The sequence below is a fragment of the Podarcis bocagei genome (assembly GCF_964188305.1).
Source record: "Podarcis bocagei genome assembly, chromosome: 3".
Taxonomy (NCBI): Eukaryota; Metazoa; Chordata; class Lepidosauria; order Squamata; family Lacertidae; genus Podarcis; species Podarcis bocagei.
In genome coordinates, this window is record NC_138127.1 from 89,135,140 (window position 1) to 89,157,286 (window position 22,147).

Here is a 22,147-nt window from a genome sequence, read left to right on the forward strand (position 1 = left end):
TCATGTTCAGCAGCTATTTTTCAAACATAACTATCTTGACTATTTCATTTCTTTAAGGCACCAGGGCACAATAAGCACTGATTGCCTATAAAAATTCATTTTATAAATTCAACCTTTTAGCTGGAGCCATTGGAGGGAAAAGGTGATTTGAAAACCACTGCAATCTATTTTCCTGCATTTGTATATCCTTAAAATGGTTTAACTAATTTTCACTTTAAAAAAAGCAAAATGCACTTTATTTCTACAGTGGTGACATGAACCACATGCCCAATCTTGAAGTTATTTGAAATGAGTCATACTTTCAACCCATTGAATGACTGTTATTCTGTGTTGCCAGCATAAATTCTGCTGTGACCCTCTGAATACTGCCTCACTACTGTGTAGAGAGAGGAAGAGTTCATTAATAATCTTCATTACTAAGTATGTGTAGGATTTCCAAGAAAGAGTTTTCCTTTTCTTGGTGTTAGTTTCCTTTTCCCCAGTTAACCTTCAAAGAAATCTGCTATACTGATTTGATCGTTTCTGATCTCTAAGGTATTTCCTGATCTCCAAAGCTGGCTGAGAGCAGATATTAGTAGTTCCTTCAATTTTTAAAACATGGCAAAGTTACTAAAGACAATAAAGTACTTGTATCCAGCTCTGTACCTAGGTCGTTGGTTTTCTCTTGCCATCTATGTGCCAGTATAAACTCGTGTATATATCTCCTTTAGGTGCATATCATTTTATTTGCAAATTTGGATGTCATGCCTTCACTTTTAAAAGATGGTGTTATAATCTGCTGACTCCACACCCCCCACGCCCCGTATATATGAATAGAGGTTGTATAGCTATGCAAAGCTGGAGATTGATTAGAGATGTTTGTTCTGTTTTAGAGGGAACTGTTTATTTTAGCAGGCAATTTTCCAATGTCAGGAAGTGAAAATATGGAGAAGGCAGTCTCTCATCAATGGACAAACAATGCCTCAAAATTTAGCTAATGGCCCCCTTCAGTGTAGAAAATAGATGGCAACAATTGTAGTTTCAGACTAAACCAAGGACTTCTTGTTTGGCTGGTAGGTGTTAATGCAAATTCATTCCTCAGCTCATTTAACTCTAGGACTCCCATCCTTTGATTTAATTAAATGTAATTCATTACATTGCTCTTCTTGGGCCCCTGAGGTGTTTTTGTTTATTGCTTACTCTACCCAATAATGCTTCAATTCAAGGAATAAAACACTGGGTAAATAAGAGCTTTTTATCCTGTGCTGGATTTACAGGGAGATTATTCCTCTAAAATAGTTTCATTTCCTGTTAAAAGTAAATGACCAGTAAAATAAACTCATTGGGTGGCAAATGTGGTATATCCAGAAGCAAGGAATTAAATAGGGTAAATTACATGAGATTAGAACAAGGAATGGAAGTTGCATTGCTGAATTGGTAAAGGATTACAACAAGCCCAGTAAAAGCTATATTGACACTTAAATGAGTTCAATGGTGGTTGACTGATCTGGTTTTTAAAACCTAGTTATAAAAGCCTTTGTAAATTTACTATTTTAATCATGTATACTTAGCAAGTGTCTATGTTAACAATCAGCTATGAAATCATAGTAATATAATCATTAGCATAAGATAATTAAAAGGTTCCCTTTTAAATAATAATAAAAAAGACAGCACTAGGATCTGTTTGATTTAAATGCTTCAGATAGCAAAATGAAACTAACTCTAATAAAAGATAGTGTCTTTTATTGAGGGCCATTGTTTCTCACTACACCCCATGGAAACATTTGCCACTGTATTTTGACAATCTCTGCTATCAGTCTTGTGATAATTCTTTAAAGTGTGGCAAGGGACTGCTGTTTGATTTAGGTAGTCTATTCATCTTGACATTTCAATTCAGCTTTTAGCACCAATCCTTTTTGTGTCTTTCCTAATTTACTTATTAAAAAAGTTGAATGTTCTGCTATACACCTTCAGATCACTGGATGATGCCTTCCTAGAACAGATTCCAAACATTCAAAAATGAGAGATTTCGTAGTCACAGGAGACTTCAGCTACCCCAATATCTGTTGGAACTCAAACCCTGCCTTGTGTCCAGTTTTGGGTACCACAATTTAAGGATAGTGACAAGCTGTGTTATGAGTAACTGTTGAGGGAGTTGGGTACGCTTAGCCTGGAAAAGAGGAGACTGAGAGGAGATATGATAGTCATCTTCAGATATCTAAAGGGCTGTCACATGGAAGATGGAGGAAACTTGTTTTTTCCTACTCTGGAGGATAGGACCTGAACCAGTGCCATCAAGTTACAAGAAAGGAGATTCTGATTAAGCATCAGAAATAACTTTATGCAGGTAAGAGCTGTTCAACAGTAGAATGGGCTCTCTTCAAAGGTTGTGGACTCTCCTTCCTTGGAGGTTCTTAAGCGGATATTGGACGGCCATCTGCCATGGATGCTTTCATTGAAATTCCAGCATTGTATGGGATTGGACTAGATGATCTTTGAGATACCTTCCAGCTCTACAACTCTATGATTCTATGAAATCTTAGGATTGTGAGCAACCCTCACCCCTGCCCCAGTCAGCAGATTTTAGAAATCAGATTTGCTGGTACTAACTAGGTGGATGGGACGCAGGTGGTGCTGTGGGTTAAACCACAGAGCCTAGGACCTGCCGATCAGAAGGTCGGTGGTTCGAATCCCCATGATGGGGTGAGCTCCCGTTGCTCGGTCCCAGCTGCTGCCCACCTAGCAGTTCGAAAGCACGTCCAAGTGCAAGTAGATAAATAGGTACCGCTCTGGCGGGAAGGTAAACGGCGTTTCCGTGCGCTGCTCTGGTTCGCCAGAAGCGGCTTAGTCATGCCGGCCACATGACCCGGAAGCTGTACGCCGGCTCTCTTGGCCTATAAAGTGAGATGAGTGCTGCAACCCCAGAGTCGGTGACGACTGGACCTAATGGTCAGGGGTCCCTTTACCTTTAACTAGGTGGATCTCCCTGGCTTAGACAGGATGCCCTTACTCAAAAGGTGGTCTCTTTTGTAGTCTCCCTATGTGCTTTTGACAGAGGCGACACTTTCCACCAGGCCTCCATTGATTACCTCAAGATCTGGATAGGCTTATATCAGGAAATACTATAAAGTAGTGGGGTAAACCAAGCTGTGTAAGGATTTATAGATCAAGATCAGCACTTCAATTTTTTTCTTGGAAACTTACAAGAAGTGCAGAATACACCTATACTCATGTTTGGCATGAGTAGTCCCTGTCTGGCCACTGAATTAAACAGCAGCTGTTGTTTCCATGCAGTTTTCCAAGGTAGCCTGATGTTTGTTGCATTGGGCTACTCTGGAGGTTATCAGACCATAGTCTACTGAAGATAGATTATCCAAATCCTATGAACCCATATTCTTTTTCCTCTTGGTTGTAATGTATGTGGGGTGTCCCCCCCTCCGTTTGCTTGTTTGGTTGCATGTCTCTTTGGGTTACCCTGGGCAAGATAGAACAACTAACAAATTTAATAATAATATAATAATAATACTGAATGTTCAGTTAAGTTCATAAATTTACAGTTCTAGCCAAAGGTCATGACAAATGTGTGGCAATAGTATTAATAAAATAATACAGAATATACATCCATAATATAAACTGACCTCCATGATGTAGGAAAGAGAAGATAGACAACAACAACCTGAAATCTATCTTAATTTCAGATGCAGCCTCAAAATCACCAAAGCAAATTATAATATATAATTTGCAAAGGGGTGGGGTGGGTTTGTCACTGCAACCCCCCTTCTCCTGTGCATTTCTTTCCTGGACATTACATGGCACTCTTGAGAAACCCAAGGTTCAAGTTATGTGTATGGAGCCTATAAGTGCTTAGGCACACATGGACTGTGCATAACCTTTGCAGTGCAGGCAGCTGGGGATAGGGCCAGCACTTAAATGTGTGTTCTGAATGCAGCTTAAATCTAGATCTGTGTTGGAAACTGGATAGCAATAATTGTCTTGAAGAGTTCAGTGCCATGCTTATTAGAGTAATGTTGGATCTTTGTTTCTTAATAAGCAATGATTCATAAGACTGTAATTCATAAAACTTAATTCAGCTTTTTTCTTGATAGTTTTGTATCACTTTTACTTTCCTTCCTGCTATTTTCTTTCCCCAGTCCTCAACTTCAAAACAAATACTTAGTTTCTTTATTGCTCATCTCGCTACAGTGGTACCTCAGGTTAAGTACTTAATTCGTTCCAGAGGTCCGTTCTTAACCTGAAACTGTTCTTAACCTGCAGCACCACTTTAGCTAATGGGGCCTCCTGCTGCTGCCGCGCTGCCAGAGCACGATTTCTGTTCTCATCCTGAAGCAAAGTTCTTAACCTGAAGCACTATTTCTGGGTTAGTGGGGTCTGTAACCTGAAGCGTATGTAACCTGAAGCGTATGTAATCTGAGGTACCACTGTATTTTTATCAGGTTTTTCTTCTTTGGGACATGCTTTCACTGGTAGGAATCTCTTCATTTTTTAATTCACCTTGGCCATGCTTTAAATGTGACATGTTGGAAATACAAACTGCTGTGAGTATTGAAAAATGAAAAACCTGATTTTTTTTAAAAAGCATCCTTGTTCATTGTTTGGTTTTTCATTGTACAGTATTATCCCTATTTTTTTTTTTAAAGTATACAATTATATAATCAGAATAATTTTTTTAAGGACACTTCTACTTCTCATTATCTGTGTTTTTATCCACTTAGGTAGCAAATATAGGCTTTAGTTGAAAGGCTACATTTAAAACTGTCATAATATTATAAGATCTGTCTTGTACATTGTTATATGTATTTTCATGAGGTGAAATGCATACATATGAATAAAATATTATAGAAGAACCATTTTGAATCGAAAGTCCTATTCACGGGAAAGGCCTTCAAATTTCTATAGTGGGTCAAAACACTTCTAGCATAAATCAGTTGGGCAAAAACAATACTCCTTATCCATATACTGTTTAATACAGCACCCTATATACTAAAGTATGTTTTCATAGTGCCAGACCTTGCATACAGAATAGAATTTCATTTGGTCTACATTTGTAAGCAAACTGATCTAATGGCCCCTCCAGACTGGTGTTTAATTGTGGATGTATTTTGCAACATGTTCCTGACCCATTAACAGTATGTTGTTGTTGTTGCTGCTGCTTTTGTTGCTAAAATTAGTATACCACCCATCATCTGAAGATCCCAGGCAATTCACAGCATAAAATACAGAATAAAACCGCAAAGTACATAATAAAAGCAAAAGCAAAACAAAATAATAACTCCCACAAACACATTTAAAAGCACATAGAATTGCTTCTAACAAGCACCTGTTTTATTACAATAGGCGGGGAGATATATTCTGGTTTAGTTTGCTCTGTGATGCTTCCTCAGTGCTTCCACATTATTGCTGCTAAAGAGGCTGAAGCACAACAAAAGTGGGACAAAAATAAGCCAGAAAGTTTGTGGTACAAAAGGTTATGGGATCTCAGCAGAACATTATAGGAAATGCACTGATTGTGCATTACAGAAAATGTGTGGCCGTCCCCAAATGCTTTCAGGCACAAAGAGTACAGTATCCCATGTGACCACCCCAATAGAATCTCGAGACTTAAAAATACTGAACACAAACTAAAAGTGTGGTCTGTAGAAGCCCTGATTCACACCTCCTGGACTAAGGATTTGGATTAGAACATAACACTTCTTTGGATTTTGCACTTTGGTATGTTTCAAAGTACAGTTGTGAACTTTTCCTGCTTTTCTTGTATCTTTTTGTAAACCACTTTAAGGATCACACTTTGAGTTGTGTATAATAAGTTTTATGAAACAAATAAATAAAAAGCACATGGAGGGCACCAGATTGACAAAGGCTGATTTTGTGAATTGAAACTTCTCCACCAGTTTTTCTCTAATACTGCAGTGCAAAGGGCACTGCAAAATTGTCAGATTTTCTTTTCTTTCTAAACTAAAATGTAGCCTAGATGGAAGGTTGTACTCAGCTACAATGTTAAACTTTGTTTTGGCGTTAACCCCACCTTTTCTGGCATGGCCAAGAAGAGCAGATTAGAAATGTTCACTGCAGTTTAACATTGCACATGGACCCTAAATTTGGGTTAGTCTTAGCTATGGTTTGCTAAAAACAAGCCAACTCATTTATGAAATTGACTTGTTTTAGCTAACTTTAGCCACAGTTTAAGATGCAGAAAAAAACATTACAGTTAATTGCAAACAGAAGTCTGAAGCTCATTCATGTTACACTAAACTGTTGTTTAGCTGAAGCCTCTGTATAGAAACAAATAAAGTACAGTAATAATGCTTTGCTTTGGCTACAGATTATGATTGAGGAAATAGCTGATGTGCTAAACAAAATTTGCTTTAACCGCTACACTGTGTTGAGCTAAAAGGACTAGGGAATATCAGTGTGGGTGTGAGCTTTCACCTGAGAGCGAGCAGGTTCACGTGGTCCCAGTAAGCTATAGTTTGTTTACCATGATGTGCAAACCAAGCCATTATCTCTTGACTACGAAGCACCATTAGTATATTTTGAAAAGCTACATATCTTTTAAGGTGCTACTCAACACTTGTGCATTGTATTGCATTTCACTGCTAATAGCCAACATGCTTTCAAGTCAACAGACAGTTTTGTAGTCTGGATTTTGTTAAACTACATAGGGTTTTCTGGGTCTCAAAATAACATAAATTAGATATTCTTGGACTGTAAAACATACCGAATACCTAATTTCTGATGGAAGAGCTATTCTCTGATTCTTGTACATCTATAACGAGTCTGAAATATGGCACTTCTGTCTAGGAAATTAGTTTTGGGGTTTAGTTTTTTATGTTTTTGGAATGGCTAGTGCTTACTTAACTGCAAGCATTGCTTATTAGCAGCATTTCTTATCCATGGCTGCAGCTGAGTGACAATGCATGGAGAATATGTAAGAACAGAAGAGTCTGTTGGATTAGGGCACTGGTGGCCCATGTAATCCAACTTCCTATTCTCACAGTGCGAGCCAGATGCCTATGGGAAGCCCATAAGCAGGACTTTCTGAGCGCAACCACACTCTCCCTGTGCTTTCCAGCAATTGTACTTTGATGTTAGAAGGCACAACTCACTTTCTGAGCAGAGAGTTTTGGCAATTCTACCCTTGCCACGAGGGACGCGGGTGGCGCTGTGGGTTAAACCACAGAGCCTAGAACTTGCTGATCCGAAGGTCGGCGGTTCGAATCCCCATGATGGGGTGAGCTCCCATTGCTTGGTCCCTGCTCCTGCCAACCTCGCAGTTCGAAAGCACGTCAAAGTGCAAGTAGATAAATAGGTACCGCTCCGGCGGGAAGGTAAACGGTGTTTCCATGCGCTGCTGTGGTTCGCCAGAAGCAGCTTAGTCATGTTGGCCACATGTCCCGGAAGCTGTACGCCGGCTCCCTCGGCCAATAAAGCGAGATGAGCGCCACAACCCGAGTCGGCCACGACTGGACCTAATGGTCAGGGGTCCCTTTACCTTTACCTTTACCTTTACCCTTGCCACAATTAAGCATTCATTTCCAACTGAAAAAGAGATTGGCCCCATGTTTCAAATTTGGGGGGAGCGGGGTTGGTTGGTTGTGACAGTTCCTTTATAATTCTCCCATAACACTAGAAATAGGGGAAATATAATGAAGCTGAAGGTTGGAAAATCCAGGGGAGGAAAGTACTCCTTTGCCACTTCTGAAGCAGTTTAGACAAATTCACAGGGGTGAGGCTGTCAGCGGCTATTAAGCTACCTCCACTGTCAGAAGCGGAAACAAGTGCAGGCACTCGTGCCTACCTGCCTAATTTGAGCACTTTCTTAACCATAAGTCTAGTCTTTATTTTGTTTTATCTCATAGAAATTAACATTCTGCAGATCTGCAGTTATAAAAGGCCACACTCAAAATTTGAACCAAACGTGACTCTGCCTATAGAAATTATTTACATTTATTACTTTTTTGGGGGTGGGAAGATATAAAAGATGAGAATTTGCTTTAAAATGCATTCTCCTTATTTGGGATAATATAAAATGATTTGCTGCAGTTTAAACTATTTTGAAGGTAGCAATTTATTTAGTGGGTTTTAATAAAAATCTACCTGCCTTTTAAAGTATTGTCACTGAAATAGCTTGGGTTTTTTTTTAGTAATTCTTCATTATGTTAATCTTTTAAGAACAGGTTAAGGTGACATTTGATATTTTAATTTATTTGGTGTTGTGCTAATGAATGTTGTTTTAAAATCTAGGGCTAGGGCTTATATTTATAATATTTTAAGCACAATTATGATATTAAATACTTTCCAGCAAGGTAGGTGAAGTGCCACAGATAATGAAATGTCACAATGTCACCCTAGATTAGGGTTTTATTTGGTTCAGTTATTTTTAATGCTGCTAAATACTTCAATTTTAACTACAGTATATAATCTTTATTACGTGAGACTTAACTAAAGAGATTACATATTAAAAACTCTGCTGCGTTTGGAGTCTACTGAATTGATTCAGTTGATTAAAAATGAGGAAGTAAGGGGGGGTAGAATCTTGCCTAATGCTTCTGTGTTGGAGAGAACTACCATTTAGTTATCAAATATTTTCAGTGATTTTTCTTCTCATTCTTTTTTCTGCTTTCCTTTTTATATTCTCCACTCTGAACCTTTCTAAGGATGTGTTGCTCTCTTCCTCATGTTTATTGCAATTTCTTACTTTTCTAAGCCTGAAATAAACTGTTGATTTGATGATTACCTCTGTGTGTTTAAATAAAAAACAGTAACACAATAGTACTCACCCAAACTTTCCTAATGTTCAGTTTTCTCCGCAAACATACCAGTAGCAAAATACATTTCTTGCAGAGTGTTGGGCAGTGTAGTAAGTGTGATTTAAAGTGTTATTTATCTTGCCTTCTCCCATTGACTAACCCCTTGCCACAAATGGAATGTCAACAAATAAAGCTTTTCCCACAAATGTATTTCCCTTAATTCAGTGGCTTAACCTATTGAATTTCTGCCTGCTGCACAGCTGTTAAAGCACAGGAGCCTACTGTCACTGCCAACTCCTAAACCATGCGCAGAACTCATGTTTCATGAATTGGAGACAAGTTGTATTACTGTATGTGTTTACATTAATTGATATTTTTCTCGCAATGGCATTTCACATTGTGAGAGGGGGTAGGTCCAAAGAGATTTAAGCTTTACAGCAGCTAAGGAGTTTAGATGTCCTTGCTTTGATAAATCCAAGATTAAATAATTAGAAAGCAAGCGGTGTATTCTAAGAGCATTTCTTGTGCATATTTTGTCCATATTCTCAGCAAAAGGATTCGAGCTTCTGACATGAATATGCCCATTTAAGTATTTATGCCAGCAGCAGCAGCCTATCCCTCAGAATCCCTCTGTTTTTGCCTTACAGGTACAAAAGCAAATAATTACCCACCCAATTGTTCCTTCAGTCAACTTAACAGCCCTCCCTTGCCCTTTGTATATATAAAAATACACCAAAAAAACTGGATATCAACATTGCACCACACTGTAGGGTTGTCATGCACTACTCTCTCTCAGCCCTCCTTCCCATGGGCTATTTTGCAGGGCTTACATCACTTACTCAACCACAATACTCTCTCTGCAAAATAATAATAATAATAATAATAATAATAATAATAATAATAATAATAATAATAGTATCTCGCCCTCCCCTGCCAGAGATGGGCTCAGAGTGGCTAACATCATACAAAAACACAATATACATAAAAACAAACAATCAATTAAAATGTATCCCAAAATTAATTCAAATAAATTAAAATTAACATTGGACTGGACAAATGGCCATCCTGAAGTTAAAACTGAAAGCGGTTAATACTCGCCAGGACCAGCTATTTCCACTGATATTATAAGGACCTGTGAGCGGGCTGGGAAACCTTCGTACTTGTTCAAAATGAGTCAGACTGAACCCTGGCCAAAGGCCTGGCGGAACAGTTCTGTCTTGCAGGCCCTGCGAAAAGAGGTCAAATCTCGCAGGGCCCTGGTCTCTTGTGACAGAGCATTCCACCAGGCCGGGGCCACAACCAAAAAGGCCCTGACTCTGGTAGAGGCCAGTCTAATCTCCCTGGGGCTCGGGATCTTCAGGGTGTTGTTATTTGTAGACCGTAAGGTCCTCCGTGGGCCATACCAGGAGAGGCGGTCCCATAGGTACGAGGGTCCTAGGCCCTAGTATATAGATATATTAATGATGGACTTTGCTTGCATCAGCAGCACAATTTTTTAAATAGTATTCAGATAGAATTGAGTTCTCTCTCTTTGCATTAAATTAAACATGAAATTTATAAAGAGCACGGACTCCAACTTTGCTGCTACATTTTGCGCTGATATATTGTTGCCCAGTCATAATTCCCTCTCCCACCCCATGCCCATGCCATAGAAGAGGGATATAAGAGAGAGATTCTGTTACAGGAGGAAGAAGTTAATGTAAAAGAACCAGGAGGGAGGGATGAAGGAAACTGGCAGCTTGTGGGGTGAGAGTAGGGGGTTGGGGGAGTGAGCCGCAGCGAATCAGGTACAAGTTGAGTGTGAAAGGCGAATGGGAGAAGAAAGTACAGGAGTTGGGTAGAAATACTTTGAAAGGCATGCGGGAGTGGGAAGGGAAATATATAAATGAAAAAGCCTTCTCCACTTAGGCTCTCTGAATCAGCAAATTCTGCTTAAAATGGGGAGGCTGTCACAATACCTCCAGAGCAAGTGGCTGTACTTAGCTTGAGGCAAAGCTGAGCTGTGGAACTTCTTGCCACAAGGAAGATGCTGAGACAAAGAATTTAGCCATTCCCAAAGATTAACTAGATATCAGTAGAAAACGATGTCATGAATTTGTTTTATTTAGAATGCTTATACAGTGGTACCTCGGGTTACATACGCTTCAGGTTGCATACGCTTCAGGTTACAGACTCCGCTAACCCAGAAATAGTACCTCGGGTTAAGAATTTTGCTTCAGGATGAAAACAGAAATCATGCTCCGGCGGCGCGGCAGCAGCGGGAGGCCCCATTAGCTAAAGTGGTGCTTCAGGTTAAGAACAGGTTCAGGTTAAGAACGGACCTCCGGAATGAATTAAGTACTTAACCTGAGGTACCACTGTATCCCACTTTATAACCCAGAGAGGCTCTAAAAGACAGCTGGTTATGCTAAACTATGCATCCATCTGCCACCATTTTGTAAATGGCTCTTTACCTCTTTCACTATTACTGAAGTAGGCCTTTGTAATTTTCAGCCATCTCAAGTGGGACCTGGGGGTAGAAAAATTGAGAACCTCTGCTATAGATGCTTACCTGGGAATAAGCCCCGTTGCGCTTAATGGGGCTCGCTTCTGAGTAGACATACATAGTATTATCCTGTTAGTGCCGTTTTAAGTGAACAAATAGAAAATCTGCGCACTCTTCTCTGATAATGATTTGGAATCTCCTTTCTCACCTCCATCCTGTTACTGTCTTTGGTTTACCATTTATAGACAAATGGCAGTGCAGTTTATTTTCATGCGCGCTCCTCTTTCTTCAGGATATATTCATATTTTTATAGAGAAACCAGGGCAGAGATCATTCCATTACATGATGAAACTCCTTGTATTCCTACCCCACTGGGAATCTGCTGTTCAGTCAGTTCAAGTGGAGTCATGTGGACTATCACTTGAAGAAGAAAGAGGAATGTTGTCCACCTTACAGTAATTTGCCTCCTTTGAGCAGTGTTATCCACATGACTCCAGCAATTCACTTTTCTCCCGTTGCAAAGACTCTTCTGTCTCAACAGTAATAGGGGAACAGGAGGTAAATCAGTGCCTGCAGTGCCTTCTATACTTTAGATAGCAGGGGCTTCAAAGAGCCTGATGCATGCAGAACAGATGCTGCCGTATAAACATTTCCATCCATAACATCCGCCGCTTGTCCATATCTCAAGTGCAAGTCCCTTTGGTGAAATGTCTTAGCATGAAGCTGAGAAGTCCTCTTTCCCCTTTTGTCTTCACGGTGAATTTAGCTTATGTACTTTGCTTGCCACCCTTCCGTTTAGCAGTCGCGTATGATTAAAAGAACAAAACGGGGTTTCTAGAAAATATAGTGATGACTGCCATAAAAGCACAGAGAAATGGCAATATATAGTTCTTTCACACTTGTAAATGTGTTTCAAATGGTATAGCTCATTTCCCAAGGCTTGTGATTTTTAATAATCACATTTGCTTCCTGTTGCTCTTGAGCATTTTGACTTACTGAACACATGTTTTGTCTACACCACGTTATGCCTCCCTTTGTTTTCTAGCGGCTGTCAACCACAACACCATTATATCCTGGAAAAATGAACAAAAATGGGCAAGTTCCTCCATGGCTGCTGCCACCATTGCTTCCTGGATAGGATAGGCAGGGCATGCTCAAAGTTTCCATTTGCTCTGGCTCATAAAAATCCACCTTCCTTTTAAAGACCCAACATGTCACCCCTGATATCTGCTGTGACAAGGAGACATTTAGATTGCTCCCAGTTCTGGTTCTCTTGCATGATCAGACAATATGCTATTGTCACAACATTTCACAGAATAAGTATTGATATACAGTTATTTATTTATTTATTTATTTATTTATTTATTTATACATACATACATACATACATACATACATACATACATACATACAAATTCACAATCACTTCAATCTTTGAAAGATTCATTTTTATCCCTAAAAAAGCATGAGTGGATATTTTTAGTTAATACCACAAAATGAGTTTTGTTGTTGTTCTTGCTAAGTATTAAAAATACCACCGACTATTGTTTTTAAAAATGAATTACATCTGTATGTATTAGACATTTGTTAATGCATATTGATCTGTTACTTTAATTGAGCAGATTGAAAATATTGAGCCATTTCATACACTCTAAAAATCCAAAATGCGAAAGCACACCCACAGCTGAATCCGCATGCAGGAATTAACGAAAGATTCAGTGCTCATGTGAATTGTAGCTGGAAAGCAGTACCTGTCAACAACCTTTGTCCTGGTATATACGTTATTTCCACCCAGTTGTATAAGATCATTCATATAGGTTCACTGCATTTTTTCAAGTCTTATTTGTGGGTGCAGAGAGGAGAAGGAATGTCCAAGTGAATTAATGAACATGGGCTCTCTTGCAGCTCGCGGGACAGTGTTGCTCCCGTGGCTTCCCAATGTTGTGCATTGCTGCCAGTGACCAAGAGAGGGAGGCCAAAGCAATGGGGAGCTGGGTGCGAGGCTTGCACAGTGTTGGAAGCATTGGATTGGCTGTGCTGCGCCTGCACTGTCCTCAACTTACTGCCTTGCTTCTCCCCCATTTTGGTAACTGGCAGCATCTTGTGGTGTCAACCAAGTGAGCAACCCTGCCTCACTGGTCACCACTGGGTGTATATTACACTGGGTGTATGTTATGTGTGAGAAAAGATGTGTGGGGGTGTTATACATAACAGTTTGTGATAGGGCCATTGTAGTATGGTCCTGAGTTGTGGAACTTCCTTCCTACGGAAGGCTGTTATGAATGAAGCCAACCTAGTGAGGACATGAACTTGCAAATACAGTGGTACCTTGGGTTACATATGCTTCAGGTTACATACACTTCAGGTTACAGACTCCACTAACCCAGAAATAGTACCTCAGGTTAAGAACTTTGCTTCAGGATGAGAACAGAAATTGAGCAGCAGCGACGCAGTGGCAGCAGGAAGCTCCATTAGCTAAAGTGGTGCTTCAGGTTAAGAACAGTTTCAGGTTAAGAACAGACCTCCAGAACGAATTGAGTTCTTAACCCGAGGTTCCACTATATTCATTTAGTTTGTGAATGCTTAGTTGCTCTTACATTGACAAGAGAAAATGAATGAAATTTTTGGAAGACTTTAGGATTAAGTTCATTGAGACATGAAACAGCATATCGAAGACTGTATATACTAGAATCCCTCCAGTGTGCTTTATGTGTTAGAAACTGAGATATGAAAGTGAGGAGCTAAATGGCACCTTAAACCTAGTTTATGGGTGCAACAATGGAATGTCTAGGCACACTTTTTTATAACAAGAATACAAAGCTGATAATGAATGAACTGCAGCTAAAATATTACGTTCATTTTTCACATGGCCTTGTCCTTCCCCTGGGACGCGGGTGGCGCTGTGGTCTAAACCACTGAGCCTAGGGCTTGCTGATTGGAAGGTCAGCGGTTCGAATCCCCATGATGGGGTGAGCTCCCGTTGCTCGGTCCCAGCTCCTGCCAACCTAGCAGTTCGAAAGCACGTCAAAGTGCAAGTAGATAAATAGGTACTGCTCTGGCGGGAAGGTAAACGGCGTTTCTGTGTTCTGCTCTGGTTTCATCAGAAGTGGCTTAGTCATGCTGGCCACATGACCCGGAAAAACTGTCTGCGGACAAACATTGGCTCCCTCGGCCAGTAAAGCGAGATGAGTGCCGCAACCCCAGAGTCGTTAGCAACTGGACTTAACTGTCAAGGGTCCTTTACCTTTACCTTTAGTCCTTCTCCTGCCTACCTTCCTAATATTCTTGAGAGGGTCTCTTCTCCAGCCTTCAGAGAGTAGCTGGAAGTGGGGAGGCAGGAAACGGCCCTCCTTTCCTTCCATTCTGAAGTTTTAATCTGAAATCTTAAGTGCAGTACTGCGCCCAGAGCTCATAAATTGCTCCCGCTAATGAAATTCCTTGTCACAAAATGCGCCTAGAACAATTGGAGTTTTGAACCCTGACTGTAACTCATCTGTGTTCTTGGTGCTGGTTGAAAAACAAACCAGGTCTCACTTTTGCTGTGCTGATTCTCATGAACAGAAACAACCCAGTTGTCTTTTTGATATTCTTAGCAACAGCAACTTGCACCTGATTTTTCTTCTTCGAAAAGGAGCTTATTAAGTTGCATTCTGGGTTAAGAATATTTTGTTTTCCTTTGACGTCAAAATACAGTTGGCCAATTTTTTTTTTAAAAAACCCTTTGCATCGATTTTCTTTGAAACATTTCCATATACATTATAAAATTCTTTTCATTTTGGTTGTTTAGCATAGTCTTTTAGAGACTAAGAGAGAGCGAGAAATGAGTGGTGGTGACGCTTAAAGAAAATATCAAGACCTGTGATAAGCAGGAGTGTAGTCAAGTGGCATGAATACCTCAGTTCCAGATGGGTCAGCTTTAGGGGTCAGGTTGTGAAGAGAAAGCCATCACACACACTTCATCAACACTGTGGAATGAGAGACCAGTGCATTTACTGAGCAATGGATTTCTAGTGAACATATAAACTAATTGGTGGATGAACATGCCCCAGGAGCAATGATTTTAAGGTCATAGCAGGCTCAGTGAATTGTGCTGACTTACACTTGTGCCTCACTGATAGCTGATCTTACCAATGAGTGGTTTAGAGGCATTCAAGCCTGAACTCTCTTCCATGTGCCTTGAATGGCATGTCAGCGGTCACTGTTTCTGACATCCTTTATATTTGTCCAGTCAGCTCTAAATCTTTAGGTTTGGGCTTCAGTGTACTCAGGAAAGAAAAGAGAGAAGCAATTATTTTCAGTCATTGAGTTCTGAAGACCTTCGTGTTAATTATGCCAAACACAGCCATTCATCAGCAAACTAGAAATGCTAAAATGAGGAGAAAGAAGGAGAACTTTAATATAGGTATTTAAGCCATAAATTATGTTCTGATTAGAAGTTTACTCCTGTAAAGGTATACTTTCCTCTTACTATTTTCATATTTCTTTGTGAAATGAGTATCTAGTTTAACTAAGGGTAATTTAAACATGACACTGGGTTTGCACAAAAGGTCCCCCCCAGCATTCCATGCACCCAGCAATTATTTTATTTTGGGCCATTTCAGTTGCACGTGCAGTCTTAACACAGAACCCTGGTGTGTTAACGCTCCTCACGCAGGCCAGGCGAACTGCTTTAAATGAGAGGCTGGATGCATAGAAAATCTTATGAGAAAGATTTGTGCACATCTAGCCTAAGTTATGTGAAACGAATTAATTGTTGCATTGTTTAATGTAGAAATTTATAATTGGATCTTCATTTATTTGCAAGTTGACTTTTAAAAATTGATAGGTTTTTTTTTAGAAATCAACATTTTTCCCTAATAATTTTTTTGTGTATTGTGTGGCTAGTAGAAACAGAGCACACGACTGTAGCTGTTGTATGACCACCATTGGTGGGTTCAGTGGGTGGTTCAAATTTTAGGGCTTGGATCCATAAATACTATGAGTGCAGCTGTGCTCAAAGGATGCTCCTTCTAGTGAAAGGACAAGTGATCCTTCCATATTCTGCAGCCCAAATATGCTCCAGAGATTTGGGAACTCTCCAGAATAACATTGATGGTGGCACAGGGAGGAGGAGGAATTGACAAAAAGGTGTCCTCCCCCCATCTTTCCACCAGTTCATCTCAGTTTGGTTTGGTGCATCTTTGTTTGGATCCAGCTTTGGATTGTGATTCACCTTGGACTGATTCGGGCAACATCTGATTTGTTTTCGAATCAGAGACAGAGACTCCCTATGGTTTTCCAGAATGTTGGGGACAGTTATCAAGGGGAAAAATAAAGGATGACTTGGGGCATCCTCCAGCAAGTATCCTGTTGACCCAAGGGTCTTTGGTGATCTTCCCCTCCAAGCAGTTTTAGGACATGAAGACTTTATTCTTTCTCATGAAAATCTATGGCAGCAACATTATCTCCCTAGATTTGCACGGGGGACAAAGAAAGCTACACCCCTGGAAATGGCTGGTAGTGGGGAGAATGCCCATCCATGCCAAAGATGGCTTCCCTCTCCACCCACCCATTTTTTGGGGGTGCAGACTTTATCCCCCCCCATTTTGACAGCTGCTTTAATATTTAGCTGGAAAGCAGTCTGTGCTCTGAATGTTGCACTGAGACTTTGGCAGTTGCCCCCTATGAAGTGGTTGCAGATCTCTGGAACCAGCAAACTTCACTTCACTTTAGGGATGACCCACCTTGCTCTGGAGGCGCTCCAGATTCCTCCAAAGCAGTTTGCTGTCTTTGACCTTCATGCCAAACAAATTTTTGTTGTTGTTTAGTTGTTTAGTCGTGTCCGACTCTTCGTGACCCCATGGACCAGAGCACGCCAGGCACTCCTGTCTTCCACTACCTCCCACAGTTTGGTCAAACTCATGCTGGTAGCTTCGAGAACATTGTCAAACCATCTCGTCCTCTGTTGTCCCCTTCTCCTTGTGCCCTCCATCTTTCCCAACATCAGGGTCTTTTCCAGGGAGTCTTCTCTTCTCATGAGGTGGCCAAAGTTCTGGAGCCTCAGCTTCAGGATCTGTCCTTCCAGTGAGCACTCAGGGCTGATTTCCTTCAGAATGGATAGCTTTGATCTTCTTGCAGTCCAAATGCATGCTACTAATTATAAGGTGCTAGCTGTACAGAGAGTTGGAGGGAATGTATGGGATTCCTAGTTGACAGCATTCAGTTTTGAGCACCTCAACATTGAAATGTGTCTGAGATTTTTACAGTCCAGACTGCTATAGATACTGTATAACAACATGGAAATTGCCAGTCGCTTGCTTGCTTGCTTGCTTTGTTACTAAAGCACCTCAGCCAAACTCTGGATGGATTTGCGGGACTAGGGTGGTGTTATGGAACAGCCTTTGTAAGAATGTGCAGGGGTTTTAGCAAGTACTCCAGTAAACCTTTGACCTTTCTATGAATTTTAATAGCTTTTAAGGAGGTGTTTTATTTCATGTTTTATCATTGTATCTGAGAAATCCAAATATTAAAAATATTGGAATGTGTGATTGTTTGTTGAGTGTGTGGTGGTTGTTTATTGTTTGCATGCCCCATTAATGAGATGGGAGTAATTTTCATAGAAAAAGCATAGAAAAAGAAAACCTTTAGACCCACTTAATGTTCTCAGGATATAAGTGTAAATTACTTCTTTACACTACAGTGTTAAAAGCCACTCTTTCCACTTGATGCTGTGACTAACACACCTTATACAATTTGTGATTCTATCTTCTCATTTTATCAGGGCAGAACATAGCTAGCTAATCCATCAGAAATCCCTATCCTTATCAGACACTCATGAATGCTTATACTCTAGGGTATGACAGCACCAAGATCATTTTTACCTTTATACACTGCAGGCTACTGGGAAGAAAATGCTTTCCTATTTTCAGATATGCCCCTGGTTTTGTAGATGTTGCATTCAACCCCCTGGGCCAATGTTTCCTTTTGTGGAAAATGAAAATGTTTTAGAAGTGTAGTCAGATTTCTTTTTAACTCAGCATAGTCTCCTTATAGCTGTACATTCTAGTATTTTTCTGTAAGAACTCTCTTTGTCTGTCTCTTCCCTTTTAAGCTTGTATTGATTCCAAATACAATGGTAGTTTTTTTATATAAAAGAAATATATCACAAAAGCCAATTGTACTTCCCCTCTTTTTAAAGCTTTTTCTTTTCAATGTGTTTTTTTATGGTATCTTGGTGTTGTCAAGTGTGGGGTTCTCAGTACATCTTAATACCTCCTCAAAGAATATAGTGGAATCGAGGTTTTTGAAACTCCTGACGCTCTCAATCATAGCTGCCTCTCTGGGAGTTTTATGATGTATTGTATGAGATTCTAATGTGCAGCAGTTAACAGATCAGAGATTATGCTGGATATCATGGCAACGCTTGCTATCATAGGCACCTTTGCAGTCACCAAAGAAATGTATCACATCAGTGTGTGAAATTGCTTATTGTTATTAATAGCGATCATGGTGCTGCACCTGTTTGCAGGATTGTAAGTTGCGATATGTCAACTACTCTAAAATGGATTGCTGAGAACCCTAGGGAGTTGTTGGCATCCGTCTGTCTTGGGAGACAACAGAGGAGTGCACCTTTGGAGGTGAAGCCAAACCGTTGGAGGGTTGCAGTGCCTGTTTTGACTGGAGAGACCGACACAGGAGAGACATGTTTTGTTGCAGTTGGGGCAGCTGAAGGTGCCCGGTTGTGCTACTACAGCTGCACCATGGCATTTCTTCTCTCTGCGCTCCTCCCAGCAGTCATTCCTCTTCTGGGTACTGTTAAAGATACATACCCTGTCTGTCTCCATGCACTGCGGTCATCTGCAAGTGATTTCCACACAGTTGGGTTGATGTTGCCAGCCTTCAATATATTGTTTGCAAACGTCTTTGTAATGCAGTTTGTGTGTTGCTTTTACCGTACCATTTTGTATGGAGCTTTGTTACAGTTATAGCTATCGCTTACTTTTTCATTTTTCATTTTCTCGTAAGGATCTCAGGGCGGTGTATATGTTCTCCCACCAATTTTGCCCTTTCAACAACCATCTGAGCTACACTGGGCTGCGAATGACTAGCCAAAGGTCACTAAATGAGGATGATGGCTAAGCAGGTATAAGATACATATGGAGGCTGCAATCTTATACACATTTACCTGGGATCAGGCCCCATTGAACTCAGTGGGATTTACTTCCATGTAAGAATTCATAGGATTAGGAGGCACGTGATTCAGGACGTACTTTTGTGGTGAAAGTGGGGTTCACTGTAAACACAGTAGAATTGGGCTAAGAGTCAATAAAATAAAGCCTTGGATTGCAGTGGTACATTTCGGTGAGACATAGCCCATGTTTAAAAGGAGACAATGGAACTAATTTTGTGTTATTTTGCTCTTAACTCCTGCATGTAATGAAAAGATAGGAAAGAAAACTTTAATTTCTTTCTAGAATGTGTGAGCAGCGCAGTGTGTAATTGACTATGAATGAATTTATCCTTGTAGGAATGAAGACACTACACAATAAATATGACTCCTTCAGAAGCAGCAGTTTTTCTGAGGGCCAAGATAAGTACTTAACCGCTCCAAGAGCACCTGGATAATAAAGAATGCTTCACTATAGAATTCAATTGTGAAACACAAGTTCAGGTTTTGAGTTCCAAAGAATAGAAAGCCTTGATATGGTATTGAAGTCCCATTGAGGTGATTTAATGAACAAGATAGTTCATGCCTATTATTTTTCATTCTTTGTGATTGGAGACAATGATAATGTATTGTAGAATTTGGAAGACAATTCAGGGTGTTCCAAGAGTTCTGTACTTGAATGTTCCAAGAGTTTCATGAATATTTGAGATCTTCTGCAGGGTTTCCCCAACATCATTGAAGCTGGCTTAGTCATTTGACACATTTGACACAATCCAAATAGTTCATTTTAATTTATTTAATTGCAGCCTACAATAGGAAAAGAGGTGGTAAGGGAAAATCTACTGTAGGTACTTTAAATGAATTCCGATCTCCAGGACCTGATGAGCTGCATCCAAGGGTACTAAAAGAGATTGAGATGGGACATCTGTCTATATAATTTTTGGAGAACAGGTGAGGTCCCTGCAGACTAGAGATTGGCAAATGTTGTCTGCATCTTCAAAAGGTAGGGGAAGAAAACCCAGATAAATATCAACTGGCCAGCTTGATATCGATACCAGGAAAGGTCCTAGAAAAGATAATTAAATGGCTGGTCTGTGAGCACTTAGAAAAGGATGCTGTGATTACTAAGACCAAGCATGTATTTCCCAAAAACAAGTCATGCCAGATGAATCTCATTTCTTTTTTTGATAGAGTTAGAAGCTTGGTGGATCAGGGGAATGCTGTGGATGTAGCATATCTTGATTTCAGTAAGGCTTTTGACAAAATCACTCACAATATTCTTGCGGAGAAGCTGGTAAAATGTGCACTGCGCAAGGTAACCGTTAGGTGCTCACCAAATTTGCAGATGACACCAAACTGGGAGGGATAGTTAATGCTTGATTACCGTATTTTTTGCACCATAACACTCACTTTTTTCCTCCTATAAAGTAAGGGGAAATGTCTGTGCGTGTTATGGGGGGAATGCCTACGGGTGGCATGCCTACGGGTTTTCCTCCTCTAAAAACTACGTGCGCGTTATGGTCGGGTGCGTGTTATAGAGCGAAAAATACGGTAATTGGGATTCAAGATGACCTTAACAGATTGCAGAACTGGGCCTAAACTAACAAAATGAATTTCATTAGGAACATATGTCAGGTTCTGCACTTAGGAAGAAATAGCTGCACAAATATTAGATGGGGGACACCTGGCTTGCCAGTAGCACATGTGAAAAGGATCTAGGGCTCTTAATAGACTACAAGCTTAACATGAGTCATCAGTGTCAAAAAGCCTCAAAAAAAGCTGACGCTATTTTAGGCTGCGTGAACGGATGGATAGTGTCATAGTACCGCTCTGTTCTGCCTTAATCAGACCACACCTAGAGTACTGTGTTCAGTTCTGGATGCCACAATTTAAGAAAGGTGTTGACAAGCTGGAACATGTCAAGAGGAGGGCAATCAAGATGATCAAGGGTGTGGAAACCAAGCCCTATGATGAATGGTTGAGGTTAGTTGGGTATATTAGCTTGGAAAAAAAGAGACTGATATGATAGCCATCATCAAATATCTGCTTCATAGGATAGGAGCAGAACCAATGACATCAAGTTACAAGAAAGGAGATTCTAACTAAACATGAGGAATAACTTTCTGAAGGTAAGAGCTGTTCAACAGTGAAATGGGCTCTCTTCGAAGATTGTGGAGGTTTCCTTGGAGGTTTTTAAGCAGAGGTTGGATGGCCATCTGTCATGGATGTTTTACTTGAGATTCTTGCATTTCAGGGGGTTGGACTAGATCAGTGTTTTTCAACCTTTTTTGGGCAAAGGCACACTTGTTTCATGAAAAAAATCACGAGGCACACCACCACTGTGTGCGGAGAGGGAGATGTCAGAGCCCCGCTGCTCTCTATGGGGAATCGGATGAGAGCAGACCGCCTGTCCGCTCTCATCCGATCCCACCCGATCTGATCCCCACCCAGGACGGATGGGAAATAGGGTGGACACAGTCCGGCGCCCGCCTAGTGGGCGAAAATTTGACTTTTTTTTTTTAAAAAAAAAACCTTAGGCTTATTTTTACTCATGACAATATTTGTTAAAAATATTACATCTGCCTTTGAGAAGAGAGAGTATCATATTTTTATAATGTGGAAAAATAAACTCTACAGACATCCCAAATTGGCACACAGGTGCTTTAAAATAACATCCTCTCACAGGATAATTCCAAAGGGGTGCTTTGCTCCCACCCTGTTTACCCAATTATTCTTTAAACACACTGGACTGCATGAATGGGTATAAGA

At 40.3% G+C, this 22,147-nt stretch overlaps 1 protein-coding gene and 2 long non-coding RNA genes across 4 annotated transcripts in view; 1 reads left to right on the forward strand and 2 right to left on the reverse strand.

Annotated features, from left to right (window-relative positions):
• Nucleotides 1-10,971, reverse strand: part of LOC308584283 — a 42,700-nt gene extending 31,729 nt beyond the window's left edge. Inside the window, exon 1 of the long non-coding RNA XR_014006738.1 lies at nt 10,889-10,971. This is a non-coding gene — a long non-coding RNA (uncharacterized lncRNA). The remainder of the gene's footprint in view (nt 1-10,888) is intronic.
• CAMKMT (calmodulin-lysine N-methyltransferase) overlaps nt 1-22,147 on the forward strand; it is a 249,531-nt gene that overhangs the window by 57,370 nt on the left and 170,014 nt on the right. The window lies entirely within an intron of this gene.
• Nucleotides 3,419-4,538, reverse strand: LOC308584305. Its single transcript, XR_014006761.1, has 2 exons — nt 4,417-4,538; nt 3,419-4,172 (listed from the first exon to the last, which is right to left on the reverse strand). It is a non-coding gene; the product is annotated as an uncharacterized lncRNA (long non-coding RNA).